At 36.0% G+C, this 21,173-nt stretch overlaps 1 long non-coding RNA gene across 1 annotated transcript in view; it reads right to left on the bottom strand.

Moving 5' to 3' along the window:
* Positions 1–2,214: 2,214 nt before the first annotated feature.
* Positions 2,215–21,173, bottom strand: part of LOC135971246 (uncharacterized) — a 26,386-nt gene continuing 7,427 nt past the window's right edge. Inside the window, exon 2 of the long non-coding RNA XR_010587314.2 lies at positions 2,215–2,418. This is a non-coding gene — a long non-coding RNA (uncharacterized lncRNA). The remainder of the gene's footprint in view (positions 2,419–21,173) is intronic.

Genomic DNA, 21,173 nt, shown 5'->3' with positions numbered 1-21,173 from the left:
ACCAAAAAAAAAAAAGCAAAGGTGGAATCAGAAAAAAGTACTAAAGAAGAAAGATGAAGAAAAGGGGTAAAGAATAGATGAGACAAATAGAAAATAATTATTAAGATTGTATATTTTAATCATATTATATCAATAATTCCCTTAAATGGGAATTTTTTTTAACATACCCAACTAAAACCAGAGATGTCTGATATTTTAAAAGGGGATCAAACTATATGCCAGCTAAAGGTACCAATTTCAATTCTAGATATTCAAATAGGTTAAAAGTAACAAAAAGGAAAATATTACTACAATAGTAATAATTAACACAAATCTGCAATGGCTATATTGAGTCATAAAAACTATATTTCAGTTAATGCATATTAACAGCAGTAAAAGAGTCATTTCATAAGGACAAAGTAGCCAAATTATCAAGAAAACTTAATAATTCTAGACACTTTAAACATAAATATATAATTTCAAGATACATGAAGTTAAAATAAAAAGATATGTTTGCGAGCACAAACAAACAAATCAAAAATTGTGGTTGGAGCTTTCAGTACCGCTTTACAGCAATTGATAGAAAAAATGAACAGAAAATCAATTAGAGCACAAAAGACTTTATCAACGTTATCAACCAGCTCAACCTGATCTAATTATTTAGAACATTTAATAGAAAACAGACAGAATTCAGACTATTTTCGAGTCCATTCAGGAAAATTACCAAGATACACAATGTTTGGGATCTTGAAACAAGTTTGATTATATATAAAATAATGTAATTATTGAAATGTATGTTGTCTGTACACTACACAATTAAAATAGAAATAAACAACAGGAAGTTACATTAAAAATATCAAGTATTGTGATATCAAATAGTATTCATATAAGTCTATTCAAAGAAGATATCTGAAAAGGAAATTAGAATTTATTTTAAATAAATTAAAATAATAACACAATATATCAACATTTGTGGGGAGCCACTAAAACAATACATAGGGGGAAATTTGCATTAATACACCCCTATATTAAGAAAAATAGAAAAGTTCTCAAATCAATGATCATTATAACAAACTTAAGAAAATAGAAAATGTAACAAATTTAATTCTAAGCAGAAGGAGAAAGAAAATAATAAATATCAAAGCACAGATGTATACAACTAAAAATATTTGATAATTTGAATGTCATCAAAATTAACATTTGCTTATTGAAAGACAGTTTTAAGAGGATGAAATTACAGATATATTCTTAGAAAAAATATTTGCAAATTAAATATCTAATAAAAGATCCAGAATGCAAAAACATCTAAAACTAAAATTAAAAGAAAATGAGATTAAATATGGGCACAATGTTTGAACTGATAGTTTAGCAAACATGATAAAGAAATAGTAAATAAGCAAAGGCAAAGACGCTTCACTGCATTAGTCTTTAAAAAAATGCAAATTTAATACACAATGTGATATCACCACGTATATTTGGAAAGTGTAAAATTTAAAAGGCTGATTATACTAGTGTTGATAAGGATGAAGAACAACTGGAAGTCTCATATCCTACTGATGAGATGCAAATGGAAAAACGGTTCAGCGGTAAACCTACACCTATGATATTACCTACATGTCTCACTCCTAGGTGTTCATTCAAAAGTAATGAAAGCAGATGTCTACACAAACATATGTCATACATTACTATGTATACCATTTTAATTTTAGGGGAATAAAAATAAAAATTAGCAACAACAAATGTCCACCAATAAGCATATTGTTCTATATCCATGAATTTTACTTCTAGTCAGTAATGAGCTATAAAAAACATTGTAAATTCTCAGAATACATATTCCTACCAAAAAAAAAAGTACGTAAATCAATTTGTATAAATTTGAGACAATGCAAACTAATCTATAGTGAGAGAAAGAACGTCAGTTTTAGAAATTAGTTTGCTAGGAAGGAAAAGGTGGAAGGGATTACTACAAAGGGACTTGTGATGGTAATGGATATATTCGATATCCTTATTGTTGTGATCGTTCTACAGCTATATACATATGTCAAATTTTACACAGTGTACATTTTAAACAAATATAATTTATCATATTGTAATTATAATTATGTGTATATGTATGCATATATTTAAATGTTATCTCAGAAAATCACTATGTTTTCAAGGTAAACATGTACTAATTATCCATACAGACAATTGTAATAATGTAAAATATCTTAGAGAAAATGAAAAGGAAAGAAGGACATTTGACTTCTTTATTTACTTTAGTTATATTAGTCTGTTTTCATGCTGTGATGAAGAAATATCCAAGACTGGGAAATTTATAAAGGAAAGATGTTTAATTGGTTCACAGTTCCTTATGGCTTGGCAGGCCTCAGGAAATTTACAATCATGGCAGAAGGAGAAGCAAATATGTCTTTCTTCATGTGGCAGCAGGAGAGAGACCTGCCAAGCAAAATGAGAAAAGACCCATATAAAACCATCAGATCTCATGACTCACTTACTGTCATGAGAAGAGCATGGGAGTAACAGCCCCCATGATTCAATTACCTCCCTTCAGGTCCCTCAGTGACAGGTAGAGATTATGGGAACTACAATTCACGACGAGATTTGGGTGTGAACACAGAGTCAAAGCATATCATTCCAATCCTGGGCCCTCCCAAATCTCTTCTTTCTCACATTTCAAAAGATAATCATGCCTTTCCAACAGTCCCCCAAAGTCTTAGCTCATTCCAGCATTAACCCAAAAGTCCAAGTTCTAAGTCTCATCTGAGACAAGGCAAGCCACCTGTGAGCCTGCAAAATCAAAAGCAAGTTAGTTACTTCCTACATACAATGGCGGTATAGGCATTGGGTAAACACACTTGTTCCAAATGGGAGAAATTTGCCAAAACAATGGGACTAGAGGGTCCACACAAGTCCAAAATACAATAGGGCAGTCATTAAACCTTTAAGTTTTAAAATAATCTCTTTTGACTTCATGTCTCACATCCAGGACATGCTGATGTCCTTGGCCTTGGGCACCTCCAATTCTGTGGCTTTGTAGTGTGCGGCCCCCTTCCTAGCTGTTTAACAAGCTGGCATTGAGTGCCTGTGGCTTTTCCAGGAGCATGGTACAAGCTATCAGTGGATCTAGCATTCTGGGGTCTGAAGGACAGTGGCCCTCTTCTTGCAGCTCCCATAGGCAGTACGTGGTAGAGAGTCTGTGTAGGAGTTCCAACTCCACATTTCCCTTCTACAATCCCTACCAAATATTCTCCACCAGGGCTCCACCCTGCAGCAAAATTCTGCCTGGACATCCAGGCATTTCCATGCATCCCCTAAAATCCAGGTGGAGGTTCCCAAACCCCAGTTCTTGACTTATGCACACCCACAGGGTCAACACCACATGGAAGCAGCCAAAGCTTGGGGCTTACACCCTGTAAAGCAGTGTATCAAACTGTACCTTGGCTCATTTTAGACATGACTGGAGCTGAAGTAGTTGAACATGGGGCACCATGTCCCAAGGACACACAGAGCAGGAGGCCCTGGGCGTAGCCCAGGAAACCATTTTTTCCTCCTAGGCTCCAGGTCTTTGGTTGGAGGAGGTGTCACGATGGTCTCTGACATGCCCTGAAGAAATTTTACCCATTGACTTGGCAACTAACATTCAACTTATCATAACTTATGCAAATTTCTGTCACTGGCTACAGTTTTTCTCCAGAAAATGGGTTTTTATTTTCTCTCACATCATCAAGCTGCAAATTTTCCAAATGCTTATGCTCTGCTTCCTCTCATACACTTTGCTGCTTAGAAATTTCTTCCACCAGATTCTCTAAACCATCTCTCTCAATTTCAAAGTTCCACAGATCTACAGGGCAGGGGCAAAATGCCAGCAGTCTGTTTGCTAAAACATAACAAGAACCACCTTTACTCCAGTTCCCAATAAGTTCCTCATCTCCATTTGAGACCACATGTGCCTGGACTTCCTTGTCCATATCACTAACAGCATTTTAGTCAAAGCCATTCAACAAGTCTCTAGGAAGTTCCAAACTTTCCCACATTTTCCTGTCTTCTTCTGAGTCCTCCAAACTGTCCCAACCTCTGCCTGTTACCCAGTTCCAAAGTCACTTCCACATTTTTGAGTATCTTTACCACAACACCCCAATCTTTGTACCAATTTATTGTATTACTCCATTCTCACACTGCTATGAAGAAATACTTAAGACTGGGTAGCTTATAAAGAAAAGAGGTTTAACCAGTCACAGTTCTGTATGGTTGGAAAGGCCTCAGGAAACTTACAATTATGGTAGAAGGGGAAGCAAACATGTCCTTATTCACATTGTGGCAGGAGAGAGAAGTACCAAGCAAAAGGGGAAAAGCACCTTATAAAACCACCAGATCTCATGAGAACTCACTCACTATCATGATAACAGCATGAAGGTAACTGCACCGATGATTCAATTACTTCCCAGTGTGTCCCTCCCACGATATATGGAGATTATGGAAACTACAACTCAGGATGAGATTTGGGTGGGACCACAGAAACAAGCCATGTCAATAACATATCAAAAATTGACACAAAATTTAACAAAATGTACAGTAATAATATTTCAACCACCTAATTCCTCATAGTTTAATAATAGTATAGATATTTACTAACTATGTGTGGGATGTTTCAATTGAGAGCATATTGAACAGTAGTCATATTGAAGAAAGAATAATCAAGCAAATGCTTGAATATGGTCTTTGGTAAAGTGATAATTATCCATATATTGATTGCAGTCAGAGATGTGAACATGTAACCATACTGAACATAGGTAGACTGTTGTAGAGAGATTTTTATGTACAATATTTTCATAAGTGTTTCTTCTCTCAACCCTGCAAGGTAGAAGATAGTATAGCAGGATTAGCTCCATGTATCAATTCATAGATAGACATCCATTAATCATTATAATTTCCACTACTTCTACATTTGCAAATAAATTACATAACTTCTTTGCTATAAAATCACAATATTTCATTTGGGAAAACCAGAAATGCAAGGAGACAACTGAGAATGGTATATATTTATTTAAATTTAGCTGAGTTAAAAGGCTACAGTAAAGTAAAATAGGCGGAGAAATACACCATCATGCTAGAAGGAAGAGTTCCTAGAGAAGATTAACTTTTCAAAAATTATTGATTAAATAAAGAATTTAGCCATCTAAATGAAGCCGTGTTTCAACTTTGCCCACACTTCAACTTAGTTCATATAATTCAATAATGGAAAACAACCAAAATGCCTACTAACATACCAATGGATAAATAAACGTTGATAAGCTACACAAATAGATGTTAAATAAAAATACATTATATGTATACACATATGTATATGTATATGTGTTCACACGACACCATGAATGAAATTCAAAAATGTTATTTTGAGTGAAGGAAGCCACAAATAAAATAGCACATGTTTGATGATTCTATTTAGTTATTTTCACAAAGGGTCATAACAAATTGATATTTATGGAAGTCAGAAGAGAGGTTATACTGGGGCAGGAGCTATAGACTAATAATGTGTACAAGGAAACCTAATGGGATGCTGGAAAAACTTTTTGATGAGGATTAGTAGGTAGCAAATTATTAAGATATACACATAATATTATTTCATGTTACACATTTTACTAAATATAGACTATCATCCAAAAAATAGTATAAATTAATTTAAAATATAAGAATATACTATCGTCATAGTTTGAAAGTGTCAATATTGTAAAAACATCAATGCTACAAAGGCATTATTTTAAATAAATGGAAACACTTTAAATTTATTTTTATTATTATTCATTATTAATTGATCATTAATGTATTTGTAGGCTTTACTTACACTTACTTAATTTTTGACATTTTTGCCTGAAAGAAAACTCCCAATCAGATATGCCACCACTCAGTAATTTCGTTAGAATATGAAGCTATATAAAGCTAGGATTAGATGTGAAGAGATGGTTTTCACCAATAAATGAGCTGAATGCATGTTTCATTCCCATGAAAGAACGTATGGGTTCAACTAAATTCCCAGAAATATTTCAAAAGGCTTTTTGCTAGAATTTAGTAGGCTCATTTTAAAGATGGGTGGAAAATAACATATTGACCTAAAGTAACTATAGAACTACTAAGGTCTAGCAAAAACATTCTTGGGAAAAGTAAAGTAATGCTGGATGATGTATATTGAAAAGTATCATTAAGTATAAATAATTATACAAGGTGATAATGATGTAAATATAAAAAATATTGACCAAAGACCTAGGAAGTTAGTCCAGATATAGATAAATACAAGTATGGTCATCAAAGTTATAAAAACATTCTGGTAAATTACAATGGGGGAGAAGTGTGCTTTTCAAAAATAAATAGTGATGAATGAATTAAAAAGCTTTATTATAAATAAAAGAAATCATGAGTTTTACATTACTATATGAAAACCTACTAATTAATCAATTAAGTATGGATCATATGGATAGAATATATTTTTTGAACTTGGTATAGTTAAAATTACATACAAAAGGAATGATTTCAAAGGATAATACTAATAAACTGAACTTCACTAACATTGAGAATAATCATCAAAATTTCATGATCAGAAGAATCAAAGGGCAAGTTACAATAATGAAAGAGACATGTACGATTATGTTGGAAAATGATTAGTAATGATAACATAGAAACCAGTTCCTATAAATAATTAAGAAACAATCAATTGAATTAAAAATGGCAGAAAGATGGAATATATACTTTACAAAAGTTAAGTTAGAAAATCATGAGTTTTAATTAAAAAAAAAATCAGTTTTCATTGAAAGATGAGTTTGGGGTTGAATCTTTTTGTCACCAATATCTTGAAGAGCAAGCCCTGGGTGTAATCATTTTGATTGGAGGTATTACCTCTTACATACAACTATTATCATGCAGATTTAAAGTCAGAAGGAGCCCAAGTATTTATTGAATTGAGGTGAAATATTAAGTCTGTTGTTGGTACTAAACTGATTCAACCAGACCATTTATGTTTGATTTTTTCCCTTTCACTTAAGATTATCAGTAATTATACAAATGAAGACCCACATATTATTGTAATTTTAAAATTCAATTCAATAGTTGATGGCCTTCATGAATTCTTTTGAACATATCTTGGTACATTTCAAGATACTTTAATTTAAACACTAGCAGATAAAAACCTGTCTAACTCAGAGACATACAAAAAACAAAGGCTTCACTCTAAAAATACATTTTCTCTTAGGAAAAGAACATTAATCCAAGAACATATATCTTACTAAAAATAACTATGAAGTATGTTTTAAAGCAAAATTTGGAGAATGGAGCAGCTAATTATAACACTAAGCAAATAGTTATATGTGGGTTAAAATTAGTGATTCTTCATACCAAAGAAATGTAACATGCAAAATATAAATATTTATCCATGTAAGTATCATAGGACACCAGAATTGAAGGTTTATTGTTTGTTTTATGATGCAAGTTTTCTTTGTCTGTCTTTTATTTTGTGTTATTAATAGCTTTCTTAAAAGCTATGTCACATCAACCTGCAGGCACAGTTTGAGGGGAGAAATGAAATGTTTGACAGTCTACCATTCCTTGTATGTATATATAATTTTTGGATTATGACATCATCAAACAAGAGATTGCCAATGTAATTTTCAATTCTGACAAGGCACTCCAAGAAAAAGGTAGATTGCCTTCGACGGCCTATGAAATATGTATTAAGAGAGGCGTCTCTTACTGAAGATGAAATTTATAAAGAATCTTTTCATTCTCTGCCATAAGAAAACCTCATATATCACTCATGGAAAAGAAGAAGGAAGAGCTCACTGGAATAGCATAATAAAATGTCAGCACTAGATGGTGATTAAAAACACCATCTAAATTCTATTTGGGCAGGGTACTTGAGAATCCAGATCAAATAGGCCATGTATCAAGAGAGCTGACTAAATGTCACAATGTTCCATAGTGACAGGTTAGATAAGTGCCAGAGAAATATATAGGCTGCGTATAAGAATTACTAAGCAGGCATCTAAAATCATGCTTCATAAGCATTAGTCCAAATAAGTTGGAATATTTGAAATGGTGTTATTTGTTATTAATATATTTGGAGGATCTGTTTTTTTAATTGTTTTCATAGCATCAAAGACAGGAGCCCATGAAATGTACTATCACTCAGTTATTTCTCTTGAATGTGAAGCTGTAGAAGGCTAGTATTAGATGTGAAAATATGGGATTTGCCTATAATTATATTGGAAGATGTTTTCATACTGAGATATTTTTCCATCATCATCTTTTTTTCCATTTTGTTGCCCTTAATGCTATTTTCCAAAAATCTACTTTCATAGAAAATTTTAGGAAAAAAGAATTTAGCACGCCTTCAGATAGGAATTTAGAATTCAGAAGATGTCAGTGGCTGATCCATAAGAATTTACCTACAATCTGTAAACTTTAAAGATGAACTAGAAGAAATGTGTAAAAAGAGAAACAGATATGACTATCCTTCTCCTGCAACTGTAACCATAAATATTTCACAGCTGTTCTACTCAAAACACTGTATTCTCATCTTGTTTGACTAGTTTGTTAAAAGAAGTTCAATGTAATTCTCATTCTTGCTACTTTGTAAGTAAGTTTTTGGTCATTGTTTTCTCTCTTCTTTCAAATTGTATCTTTGCATTTGTTTCTCTGTAATTTGAATAAAATATGTGTTTGTATAAATTTATTGACTTCTTCTGCATGGTGTTCACTGCGCTTTCTGGATCTCTCATTGGGTATTGGTAATTAATTTTGGAAAACGTATATAATTTTTGTAATATATGTATATATTTAAGGCTATGATGTTTCTTTTAAGAATGTCTTAGTTATAACTACTGACATACTGTATTTTAATACAATGTTATTGAATTTTAATCTCAATTTAATTTGTTTCTTAATATCCAATTCATTTGTCTCCTTGTGAAACATGGGTTTCACAGTAGTATGCTATTTCACTAATGAACAGTTTGAGGTTGTGATGTTTAATACTATCAACTTGATTGTATTGAAGGATGCAAAGTATTATCCCTGGGTGTGTCTGTGAGGGTGTTGCCAAAGTAGTTCAACATTTGAGTAAGTGGGCTGGGAAAGACAGACCTAACCTTATTCTGGGTGGGCACCATGTAATCAACTCCCAGTGTGGCCAGGATATAAAGCAGGCAGGAAAACATGAAAGCTTAGACTGGCTTAGCCTCCCAGCCTACATCTTTCTCCCTGGCTGGATGCTTCCTGCCCTCAAACATTGGACTCCACGTTCTTTGGTTTTGGAACTCAGACTGGCTTCCTTGTTCTTCAGCTTGAAGACAGACTACTGAGAGACTTTGTGATCATGTGAGTTACTACTACTTAATAAATGCTCCTTTGTGTGTGTATCTATACAATTAGCTCTGTACCTCTAGAGAACACTGACTAATACAGATTTTGGTACCAGGAGTGGTTCTAGAGGAAACAATATTAAGGATGGAGTTTTTTTTCGTTAGTTTTGGGGTTTCTACAGTTGGCTGTTTAATATGATTAGACCTCAAAATGCTAAGGACACTACTTGTAATAGTATGGAGAACACTGATAGTCCTTGGCATAAACTGTTTAGAGAGTTATGCAAAATAAATGCATTTGACACTCCTGTTTCACTGCTTATGAGAGGCAAGTAGTTTAGTGACTCAATACATAATACCTTTGACTATATGTGGAGAACCAAGGCCCATAATAAAGTCAGTTGGTTGCTCCTAAGTTCACTGGACAAAGTGATGAAAGAAAATAATGAACTCAGGGATTCTAATTCCCAGCTTCAGAAGTAGATACTGAGCCTCAAATCTGCTAAGACTGCCCTGAATGAGGGTCTTATCTCCTGTAGAGAAAGAGCTGCAATTGTGGAAAAACAGACACTAGCTCTTATTATGGGAACAGCTGACCTGCAATAAAAGGTGCATGCACAGCCTTGCCAGGTGTCTTTTGTTAAAGTAAGGACATTGATTGAAAAAGTATGGGACTCTGCAACTTGGGAAGGGGATGTGTGGGAGGACCCTGATGAAGCTGGGTACACTGAGCTTGTAAACTACAATGAACCTATTTTGCCAGAAGAAACAGCTTCTCCATCCCCAGTAGTAGAAGCATCCCCTCCAGATCCATGTTGTCATCAGCATTTCCACCTTTGTCTGAGGAGATAAACCCTGCGCTGCTGAGGCAACTGTGATGGCCTCCCCTGAGGCAGTTGCCAGGCAAGATAATGTTGATTCTCCTAAGGAGACACCCTGTTTGCTTCTAGACCTAAAGTAGGTCAAAGTCCCACCATGGGCCCCTAGAAGTGAGGTTCAGAGCGTGACCCATGAGAAGGTGTGCTACCCTCAAAAAGAACTGCTTGAGTTTTCTAATTTATATAAGCAGAAATCTGGAGAACAGGCATGGGAATGAATGTTAAGGGTGTGGGGTAATGGTGGAAGAATCATAGAGTTGGATCAGCTAAATTTATTAATTTGGTCCCACTATGTAGGAATTCCGCATTTAATCTTGTAGTTCATGAAGCTGAAAAAGGTTATAATAGTCTATTTGCTTGGTTACCTGAAATATTGATTAAAAGATGTACCACTGTGAATAAGCTGGAAATGCCTGATTTCCCTTGGTTTAATGTAGAGGAAGGGATCCAAAGGCTTAGGGAGATTGGGGTGGTGGAGTGGATTAGGTCACTTTATTCTTACTCTTCCCAGCTGGAAGCGTCCAGAAGATATACCCTTGACCAGTGCTTTGTGAAATAGGTTTGTGAGGGCAGCACTCACATCTTTGAAGAGCCCTGTAATTGCTCTTCTATGTCAGATGTAACAGTAAGAACCAGAGTCACCGAACTACAAAATTTAAATACAATGAGAATAATTGGATCATAAGGTGGCAGAGGCCAAGTGGTGGCACTCAACTGTCAAAGATAAGGTGTGCGTAGCTACTGTAAGGTACAGCAGAGGCAAAGCAGCAATCAGAATAGTCTGACTCATGTTGAGCTCTGGCATTGGCTAATTAATCACGGTGTTCCTGGAAGTGAAATTCATGAGAAGCCTCCTGCATTGCTACTTAATTTATGTAAGCAGAAAACTTCCAGGTCAAATGGATGAAAGAATACTTCCAATTGTAAAAATAGAGAATGGTGTTCCCTCAAGCAATTTCCAGACTTGAGCCAGTTTACAGACCCAGAAGCCCTTAAATGAAGGGGAGGCCAGGTTCCCTTGAGAAAGGACCCCACTACACTGCCAACAATTTATGCAGTGAATCTTTCTCCCATCCTTCCCCGTGGAGACCTCTGACCTATTACCAGGGTAACTGTGCACTGGGGAAAGGGAAATGATCAGACATTTTGGGGAATACTGAACACTGGCTCTGAGCTGATGTTGATTCCAGGGCATCCAAAATGCCACTGTGGTCCTCCAGTTAAAGTAGGCTCTTATGGAGGTCAGGTGATTAATGAAGTTTTAGCTCAGATTCGACTTACGGTGAGTCCAGCGGATCCCCAGACTCATCTTGTGGTCATTCCCCCAGTGCCACAACGCATAATTGGCATAGACACATTTTGCACCTTTCAGAACCCCCATAGAAGCCATTGGAGCTGCTGCTACCTAGAAAAACAGTAAATACAAAACAATATCACATCCCTGGAGGGATTGCAGAGATTTCTGCCACCATCAAGGACTTGAAAAACACAGGGGTGGTGATTCTCACCACAATATCCCCATTCATGTCTCCCATTTGGACTGTGCAGAAGACAGATGGATCTTGGAAAATGACAGTGGATTATTGTAAGCTTAACCAAGTGGTGACTCCAATTGCAGCAGCTGTACTAGATGTGATTTTATTGCTTGAGCAAATTAACACATCTCCTGGTATCTGGTTTGCAGCCATTGACTTGAAAAATGCCTTTTTCTCCATTTCTGTCCATAAGGCTCACCAAAAGGAATTTGCCTTAGCTGGAAAGACCAGCAATATACCTTTACTGTCCTACCTCAGGGGGAATATTAACTCTCCAGATTTGTGTCATAATCTTATTCAGAGAGAACTTGATCACTTTTCGCTTCCACAAGATATCACCCTTGTCCATTTTATTGATGATATTATGCTGATTGGATCCAGTGAGCAAGAAGTAGCAAACACACTGCACTTATTGGTGAGACATTTGTGTGCTAGAGGATGGGAAACATTCAGGGACCTTTCAGCTCAGTAAAATTTCTAGGGGTCCAGTGGTGTGGGGCCTATTGTAATATTCCGTCTAAGGTGAAGGATAAGTTGCTGCATTTAGCCCTTCCTACAACTAAGAAAGAGGCACAAACCTAGTGGGCCTATTTGGATTTTGAAGGAAGCACATTCCTCATTTGGGTGTGTTACTCTAGCCCATTTATTGAGTGACCCAAAAAGCTGCCAGTTTTGAGTGAAGTCCAGAACAGGAGAAGGCTCTGCAACAGGTACAAGCTTCTGTCCAAGCTACTCTGCCACTTGGGCCATATGAACCAACAGTTACAGTGGTGCTTGAGGTGTCAGTGGCAGATAGGGATGCTGTTTGGAGTCTTTGGCAAGTCCCCATAGGTGGGGCCTAGAGGCCTCACACCAGAGGGCTCTAGGATTTTGGAGCAAAGCCTTGCCATCTTCTGCAGATAACTACTCTCCTTCTGAGTGACAGCTCTTGGCCTGTTACTGGGCTTTGTTGGAAACTGAATGACAATGGATCATTAAGTCACCATGTGACCTGAACTGCCTCTCATGGACTGGATGCTTCCTGACCTATCTAGCCATAAAGTGGGCTCTGCACAGGAACATTCCATCATCAAATGGAAGTGGTATATATATGATTCGGCTTGGACAGGTCCTGAAAGCACAAGTAAGTTACATGAGAGAGTATGCCCATGGTCTCCATTCCTGCCACCCTGCCTTCTCTTCCCCAGCCTGCACTGATGGCCTCTTGGGGAGTTCCCTATAATCAGTTGACAGAGGAAGACCAGACTAGGGCCTGGTTCACAAATGGTTCTGCATGATATGCAGGCACCACCCATAAGTGGACAGCTGCAGCACTACAGCCCCTTTATAGGAAATCCCTGAAGGACAGCGGCGAAGGGAAATCTTCCCAGTCAGTAGAACTTCAAGCAGTGCACCTGGTTGTGCACTTTGCATGGAAGGAGAAAAGGCCAGATGTGAGATTTCATACTGACCCATGGGCTGTAGCCAATGGTTTGACTGGATGGTTAGGGACTTGGAAGAAGTATGATTGGAAAATTGAGGACGAAGAAATTTGGGGAAGAGGTATGTGTGTGGACCTCCCTGAGTGATAAAAAAAACTGTGAAGATATTTGTATCCCATGTGAGTGCTCACCAACAGGTGACCTCCGCAGAGGAGGAGTTTAATAATCAAGTTGATAGGATGACCCATTCTGTGAACACCATTCAGGCTCTTTCCCCAACCATCCCTGTTGTTGCCCAATATGCCCATGAACAAAGTGGTCATGGTGGCAGGGATGGATGTTACACATAAGCTCAGCAACACAGACTTCCACTCACCAATTCTGACCTGGATACACCACTGCTGACTGCCCAATTTGCCAGCAGCACAGACCAACACTGAGCCCTCGATATGGCACCATTCCTCAGGGTGATCAGCCAGCCACCTGGTGGCAGGTTGACTATATTGGACCTATTCCATTAGGGAAAGAGCAGAGGTTTGTCCTTGTTGGAATACACACTTACTCCAGATACAGGTTTGCCTATCCTGCATGCAGTGCTTCTGCCAGACTACCATCTGTGGACTCATGGAATGCCTTATCCACCATCATGATCGTGCACACAACCTTGCCTATGACCAAGGCACTCAATTTACGGCTACAGAATTGTTGTAGTGAGCTCATACTCATGGAATTCATTGGTCTTACCATATTCCCCATCATCGTGAAGCAGCTGGATTGATAGAACGGTGGAATGGCCTTCTGAAGTGACAATTACAATGCCTACCAAGTGACAATACTTTTCAGGGCTGAGGCAAATTTCTCCAGAAGTCTGTGTATGCTCTGAATCAGCTTCCAATACATGGTATTGTTTCTCCCATAACCAGGATTCATGGGCCCAGGAATCAAAGGGTGGAAGTGGAAGTGGCACCACTCACTATCACCCCTTAAAGTGAAGGCATTGTGATCCACTAGCAAAATTTTTGTTTCTTGTTCCCATGACATTATTTTCTGCTGGCCTAGAGGTCTTAGTTCCAGAGGCAGAAAACTGCCACCAGGAGATATAAAAATGAATCCATTAAACTGTAGGTTAAGGTTGCCACCTGGACACCTGGGGCTCCTCCTATCTTTAAGTCAATAGGCTAAGAAGGGAGTTGCAGTGTTGGCTGGGGTGATTGACCAGGACTATCAAGATGAAATCAGTCTGCTACTCCACAACTGAGGTAAGGAAGAATATGCATGGAATACAGAGGATTCATTAGGGTCTCTCTTAATATTACCAAGTCCTGTGATTAAGGTCAATGGGAAAGTACAACAGCCCAATTCAGGCAGGACTGCAAATGGTCCAGACCTGTCAGGAATGAAGAGTTGGGGCACTCCACCTGACAAAAAAATAAATAAATAAATAAATAAATAAATAAATAAATAAATAAATAAAAATAAAGATACATATATATGTATATATACTGTTTATATGTATATAAACATATAGGTGCTTGCTGAAGGCAACGAGAATACAGAATGGGTAGTAGAAGAAGGTAGTAACCAATACCAGCTGCAATCACGTGACCAGTTGCAGAAATGGGGACTGTAATTGTCATGAGTATTTCCTCCTTCTTTTGTTAGAAACATGTTTGTGCATGAATACACCTGCACTAAGAAAATGTCTTCATTTTATTTCCTGTTTTCTTTATCATTTGACATAGGAGTTACTGAGTTAATATCAATATTTAAAGTATTGCTAACTTTATGTAATAGCATTTGGGTTGGGGATTGGTGCATTTTTGGTTGTAGGAAGGTTAGTTGTCTTATGCTAGGCATAATTGATGACCTTATTATTGTCTTTATTTGAAGATTTTGTATAATCTCACAAGATGTGTATGGGTTGAAGTTGACAAGGGGTGGACTTGTGATGGTTAATAGCTAGTTTCCAGTTGATTGGATTAAAGGATGCCAAGTATTGATCCTGGGTATGTCTGTGAGGGTGTTGCCAAAGAAAATTAACATTTGAGTCAGTGGGCTAGGAATAGCAGACCCACCCTTAATCTGAGTGGGCACTATCTAAACAGCTACCAGCATGGCCAGGATATAAAGCAGGCAGAAAAATGTGAAAAGACTACACTGGTTCAGCCTCCCAGCCTACATCTTTCTCCTGTGCTTCATGCTCTCTGACCTCAAACAGCAGACTCCAAGTTCTTCAGCTTTGGAACTCGGACTGGTTTCCTTGCTCCTCAACTTGCAGGCCTACTGTGGAACCTTGTGATTGTGTGAGTTAATACCCTTTAATAAACTTCCCTTTATATATATATCTATATAGGGAAACATATAGATATATAATTATATGTATTATATATTATATATAATACATATAATATATACATAGAATAATATATAAATTATATACAATATATAAATAGAATAATATATATATTATTATTCTATAATTATTACATATTTGATGTTTGAAAATGTATTTGGGTTTGTTTCAGGATCCAGGATACAGTCTTTACTGGTCAATGAATCTGGTGTACATGAAAAATGATAGGCACTTGCAATTTATTGGATATTGGTCTATAGGTCAATTAAGTTAATTGTGTTTCTTAAAGAGTGTATATGCTTGCTGAATTTTCTTCTATTTTGTCAATGACATAACAATTCGTTAGCATTTTCTCTTATAATTACCAATGCCTGCTTCTTTATCTAGTACCATTATTTTTGCTTTATATATTTTGAGGCTGCGCTGGTAGAGAACACTAATATTATGATATTTGCCTGTGAAAATTGCCCTTTTATCATTTTGAAATATCTCATTTAATTTTTAGTGATGCTTCTTGCATCAAGAATTACTTTGTATGTAGTAGTTTAGGTAAAAAAAATAAAATGTTTTACAGTAATTTTAATGCCTTATTCTCTACTTTACATGAAAAATAGTTTTCCAAAAATGCAGAGAAGTAACTTCCCCTACTATATTTTTAATCTTCTTTATCTTTTATTTGGAATTTGTTTCAGTGAGCTATTGTAGCCCATTCTGTTGATCACAATAATTTGCATACCTCCACTTGCAAATTATACTCCTCCCCTTCCACAAACAACAAAATTCTCATCCAGTAATGATACCTGACTGAATGCTAAGAATCTTATTATCTCAGATATGATTTTGATTATTTTTGTTTCAGGAAACTGTGCCCTAAAAAGAAAATTTATCTGCCCTACACATCCAACATACAATGGTGAAGTGGGAAAAGGTGAACTGAAAGCAGCACTTTTATCTAAAAATGGAGACTGTAAAACACATAGTAATCAATATATATAGTGGCTTAAGCAGATACTTATGTCCACCGGTCAAGTGTGGCCAGGTCTCTCCAAACTAGGGGTAGGAAAAGATTATTATTGATCAGATGTCAGTGCTGCTTCTGGGGAGTTGCGCTATGATTCATTTTTCTACATCACACTTGGATCCAGTTTTTGAGCTACCTATCCATTTTAACCATTCTGTTTGGTCATTTTTAAAAGAGCTTTAAAATATATTGATTATTTGGCATTTGAGATGTTTTCTCAGGCTATTTCCTGCCGAGAAATAGAAAGACGGAAGGGTAAACATCTCTTTGCATTTGTTTCATAGAAACCTGTTTTCTTTTAACTGAGACAAGTGGCACTTTTTTTTTCCTTAAAAGTTCATTCCATTTTGTCCTTTTTGAGATATATTCAATGATTTTCCTTTCATAATGATCTCTGATCAACTGACAAGGTTTATTACACTTTCTCCTCTATTATCTTGTTATTATATATTTCTTTGTTATTCTTTGGATAATTCTCAAAGATTACAACACAAATCCTTGATTTATTGTACTGTGTCTTAAATTGGTTATTCTACCACTTCTCATACAATATTTGGACCTTCCATCCCAGAAATCCAAGCACCATAAGCCCCTGAACCTAATTATCAACATCCCATAAGTAACACTATTGTTGTCATGTATTTTAATATAGTTTAAAATCATCAACACATTATTTTTATCTTACATAGTTGTTAGTTAAATGCATACACATATTTTATTTTCTCTCCTTGCTCTTCATTTCCTCCTATCGTTCAGTGATTTCATGTGCTTCATTTTTTCTTTTGTCTAAAGAAATGTTCTGTAATATTTCTTTTAGAGCTATTTCTATGGTTGATTATCTTAGATTTAGTTGTTCAAATATATCTGTACTGTTCATTGAGATAATATTTTTATTATAAAATTCTGGTTTATTATTTATTTTTCAAGCATATTAAAAACTTCATTTTATTATCATACACCAGTTCTGCTGAAACGTTTAGCATTGGTCTAATTACTGCTCCTGTGATGGTAATGCATCTTGCTTCCTCTGGTTAATATGAAGATGCTCTCTTTGCTTAAGTCTTTCAGTAGTAGTATTACGGTGTGTGTGGTAGGCTAAAAATACCTCCATCTCCGAAAATATATATTCACTTGCTAGTCTTCAGAACCTGTAAATATTATCTTACATGACAAGTGAGGCAATAATTTAAGGATCTTGAGAGGAAGCATTTGTCCTGCATGATCCAGGTGGGACCTAAATGCAACCACGTGTACTCTTATGAGAGGCGAAACTTGTTTTGATAGAGACACATAGAGGAGAAGGCAACGTGAAGACCGAGGCAGAGATTGGAATGATGCAGCCACAAGCCAAGCACTGCCACCGAATGCTGGGCAACCACCAGAAATTCCATGAGGCAAGGAAGGAATTCTTCCCTACAGTCTCTGGAGGGAGGCCCTGCTGGTGCATTGATTTCAGACTTTTGGTATCCAGAAATGTGAGGCAATAAGTTTCTGTTATTTCAAGCCACTGCATTTGTGGTAATTTTTTACAGCAGACCTAGGAAACTTAAATATGTTAAGCTGTGGTTTCTTTATATTTATTCTCCTTGGATTTTGCAGAAAATCTGGAAAATGTAGGGGAATGTATATAAAAAGTGTTTTTATTTTTTAATTGTCTTTTCAAAAGGTGTTTATGCTCCTTCTCACTCCTCTCCTGGGAATTCAGTTATCACACATTATACCAGTTCACTATGTTGGCTATATCTCTTCATCTCTGTTCTTCATCCCTCTTCTTCCTCTACTCTGTTTGTTTTCATCTTTCTATTTTCTAATTGTATAGTTTCTGATTTATGGATTTTTTTTTCCTTAAGGTCTTACTTGCAGTTAAACCCATACTTGAAATTCTATATCGCATTAATATATTTTAGTTCCATTACCTCCTATTGACTTAAAAAAATAGATTTCATTCCTCTGGTTTAGTTATCCATTTTTGTATTTATGTTTTTGAAAACATAATTTGTACTCACTTTAAACATTACTCATTATTTTAGTAATAACATAACTATACAGATAATCTGTAAATGAGATTCTGACATCTGTTTTATCCTGAGATATATGGTAATTGATACTGTTTCATATGATGTGTAATAAATTTTGATCGAATGCACAAATTGTGAATGATTAAGTGCAGGACCTCCAGATGATGTTATCTTCTACCCATAATAATTTGTTTTTTATCTGACTCACAAACAATTTACAGCGAGCTAATAAAAATGAGTGGAGAGTGATGTAGTCAAAGCCTTAAAAGTTTTCAAAAGTATTTCAATGTCTATGTTATTTCTTTCAAGCCTCTTCTTAGAAATAACTGAACTCACATTTTTATCCTTCAAGGCACATAAAACTTTTAAATACCCGGCTCATAATTGTATCCTTTAGGCAGTATCTATTATCTTGCTTTTTCCATCTCCATGTGCCTGTGCAGTTCAGGTGTAAACTATTTTATCAAGGAAAAATTGCAAGCAGAGTATTAGTCTTACCACACTGTAGTTTTCTCGTTGCCTTCATGTTCCAGTTCTTTGATATCCCTGTACTTTCAATTTTGTTTGCCTAGTCAAAGGAGGTTGCAGTAAGTTCCAAACTGACTTAGTTTAGCCTTGCAATGTAAATCAGCAAATTCCCTGGAGCTAATATATTGTTTTAAATACAGGGTTCAAGTAAGCCTGTTTTTTTTTTTTTCTAAAATTTTGTCTGTTGTTCTGGCTACCTAACTGTTCTCTGATGTCTGCAAATAACTGCTGTTTTATTTTATTTATCTTTTATAAGTAAATATGGTTTCGATGTTCATCCCCTCCAAATCTCATGTTGAAAGGTAATCTCCAATGTTGGGGGCAGGGCCTGGCGGGAGGAGTGTGTGTAATGGCAGCGGATCCTTCATGAACGGCATGGTGCTGTGTTCTTGGTAATGAGTGAGTTCTCACTCTCTGAGTTCACAGGAGAGCTGGTTGTTTAGAAGATCCTCTCCTCTCCTGCCTTGCTCTCTTGCTCCCTCCCTCTTGTTCCCTCTCTCACCATGTGACATGCCTCCTCCCCCTTTACCTTCTGACATGGTTAGAAGCTTGCTGACGCCCTCACTAGAAGCAGATGCTGGCTCTATGCTTCTTATACAGCTTACTGTAAGCCAAAATAAATCTCTTTTTAAAAATAAATAACCTGGCCTCAGGTATCTCTTTATAACAATGCAAACAGACTAACAGAAGTGCTCTCAGCAAAGATTAGTTTGATATCAGTTACTTCATAGTCTGCAGCAATATCCCAGAACCAATTATGTTAAAGGGAGCAGCTATGGCAATATCTTGAATAATGAATGTTGTTGCCTATACATTAAATAATTTGAAATGCAATAGGTTATGGCTATGTTTTTCATGACTTGGTATTATTCTTCTCAGTTAAATTTTCATGAACTTGTCAGAATTATTACATCTTTGATAAACCTTGTTGAAATAGCTGGTAGCCTGATAATAGAAAAAAAAAAAAATCTTGTATACCTGGTAGCCTTTGGGAAGTGAGATTAGAATTAATTTGTTTTGGTAATTTTGGCATCTGTAAGTAAGTTTTTTAAAATTGGGATATAATATTTGAGTAACTGTTTAAACCTATGGAAATGAGACCAAATTTAAATAATATATTCAGTAGTAGTAGAATATAAGACCTTTTAAATGACAAAAGTCAAGTAAATTTGTAGAATAGTTTTATAAATTATTTTAAACACAATTATGCATGTATTTCATATATGCCTTTAGTTTTCTTTTAATAACATTAAAAGAAAATTAGGTGTTTTCACACTTCCATTCTTTCCTACCTCATCTAGTATGCCCAATAGCAAGTCCCTGTTTTCCTTTAGCAGAAGAAATTTAACTTCAGCTAACAAATAAATGATTGCAAGCCTGTTCCAGCTATGTCCCTTAAAGAAATGTGTTGGTAAAGGAGATATTATTTGAAACAAAAGGAAATTCTGATTCATTCAGTCTCTGGTGAAATCATCCAAGAGGGCTAAAAACGAATGAACTGACCAAGGAGATTAATGGAAGTCTTTGAAGCACAGAAATCAGTGAACTCAGATTCAGGTAGAAAACATTGGGTATATTGCATGAGTTTTGACTGCAACCATATGGAGGGGTAGTAGTAAAATTGCAGCTTCTAGTGAGTGAATTGAAACCAGAGATGTGGTGATGGCCTTGTCATATTCCACTCCTACTTCTACATGAGTCTTTTGCCTTGTTCATATATGATCCTGAAAATCCAGAGTTAAATGGCTTTGTGTTACAGGCACAAATCCCTGTACATCTCTAGGACCTTTTCTATAAATGTTCTTTTATAATTAGAATTTCATTTCTTTTGCATATAACAGATACCACTATAGTGGTTAAGTAAATAAAAATGGATTTTTATCACTGTATTTATTGACTGAAGACATACAGTTGTTCAAAGAACAAAACTTATCTTTCTCTTTGGTTCTTAACACACGATTTTCATCTATCTAATGTTAAGGGAATTACTCGTCCTCTGTGTACCATTTCCAAGTGCTATCCAGAAAAAGAGAGGGGAGAAAAGGATTAAAGACATGCAAAAGCTAAATCTTCCCCTTTATATAAGGAGA

This window comes from Macaca fascicularis, chromosome 6 (assembly GCF_037993035.2).
Source record: "Macaca fascicularis isolate 582-1 chromosome 6, T2T-MFA8v1.1".
Lineage (NCBI taxonomy): Eukaryota > Metazoa > Chordata > Mammalia > Primates > Cercopithecidae > Macaca > Macaca fascicularis.
Note: the sequence above shows the minus strand (reverse complement) of the source record. Positions and strands in the feature narration are given on the sequence as shown.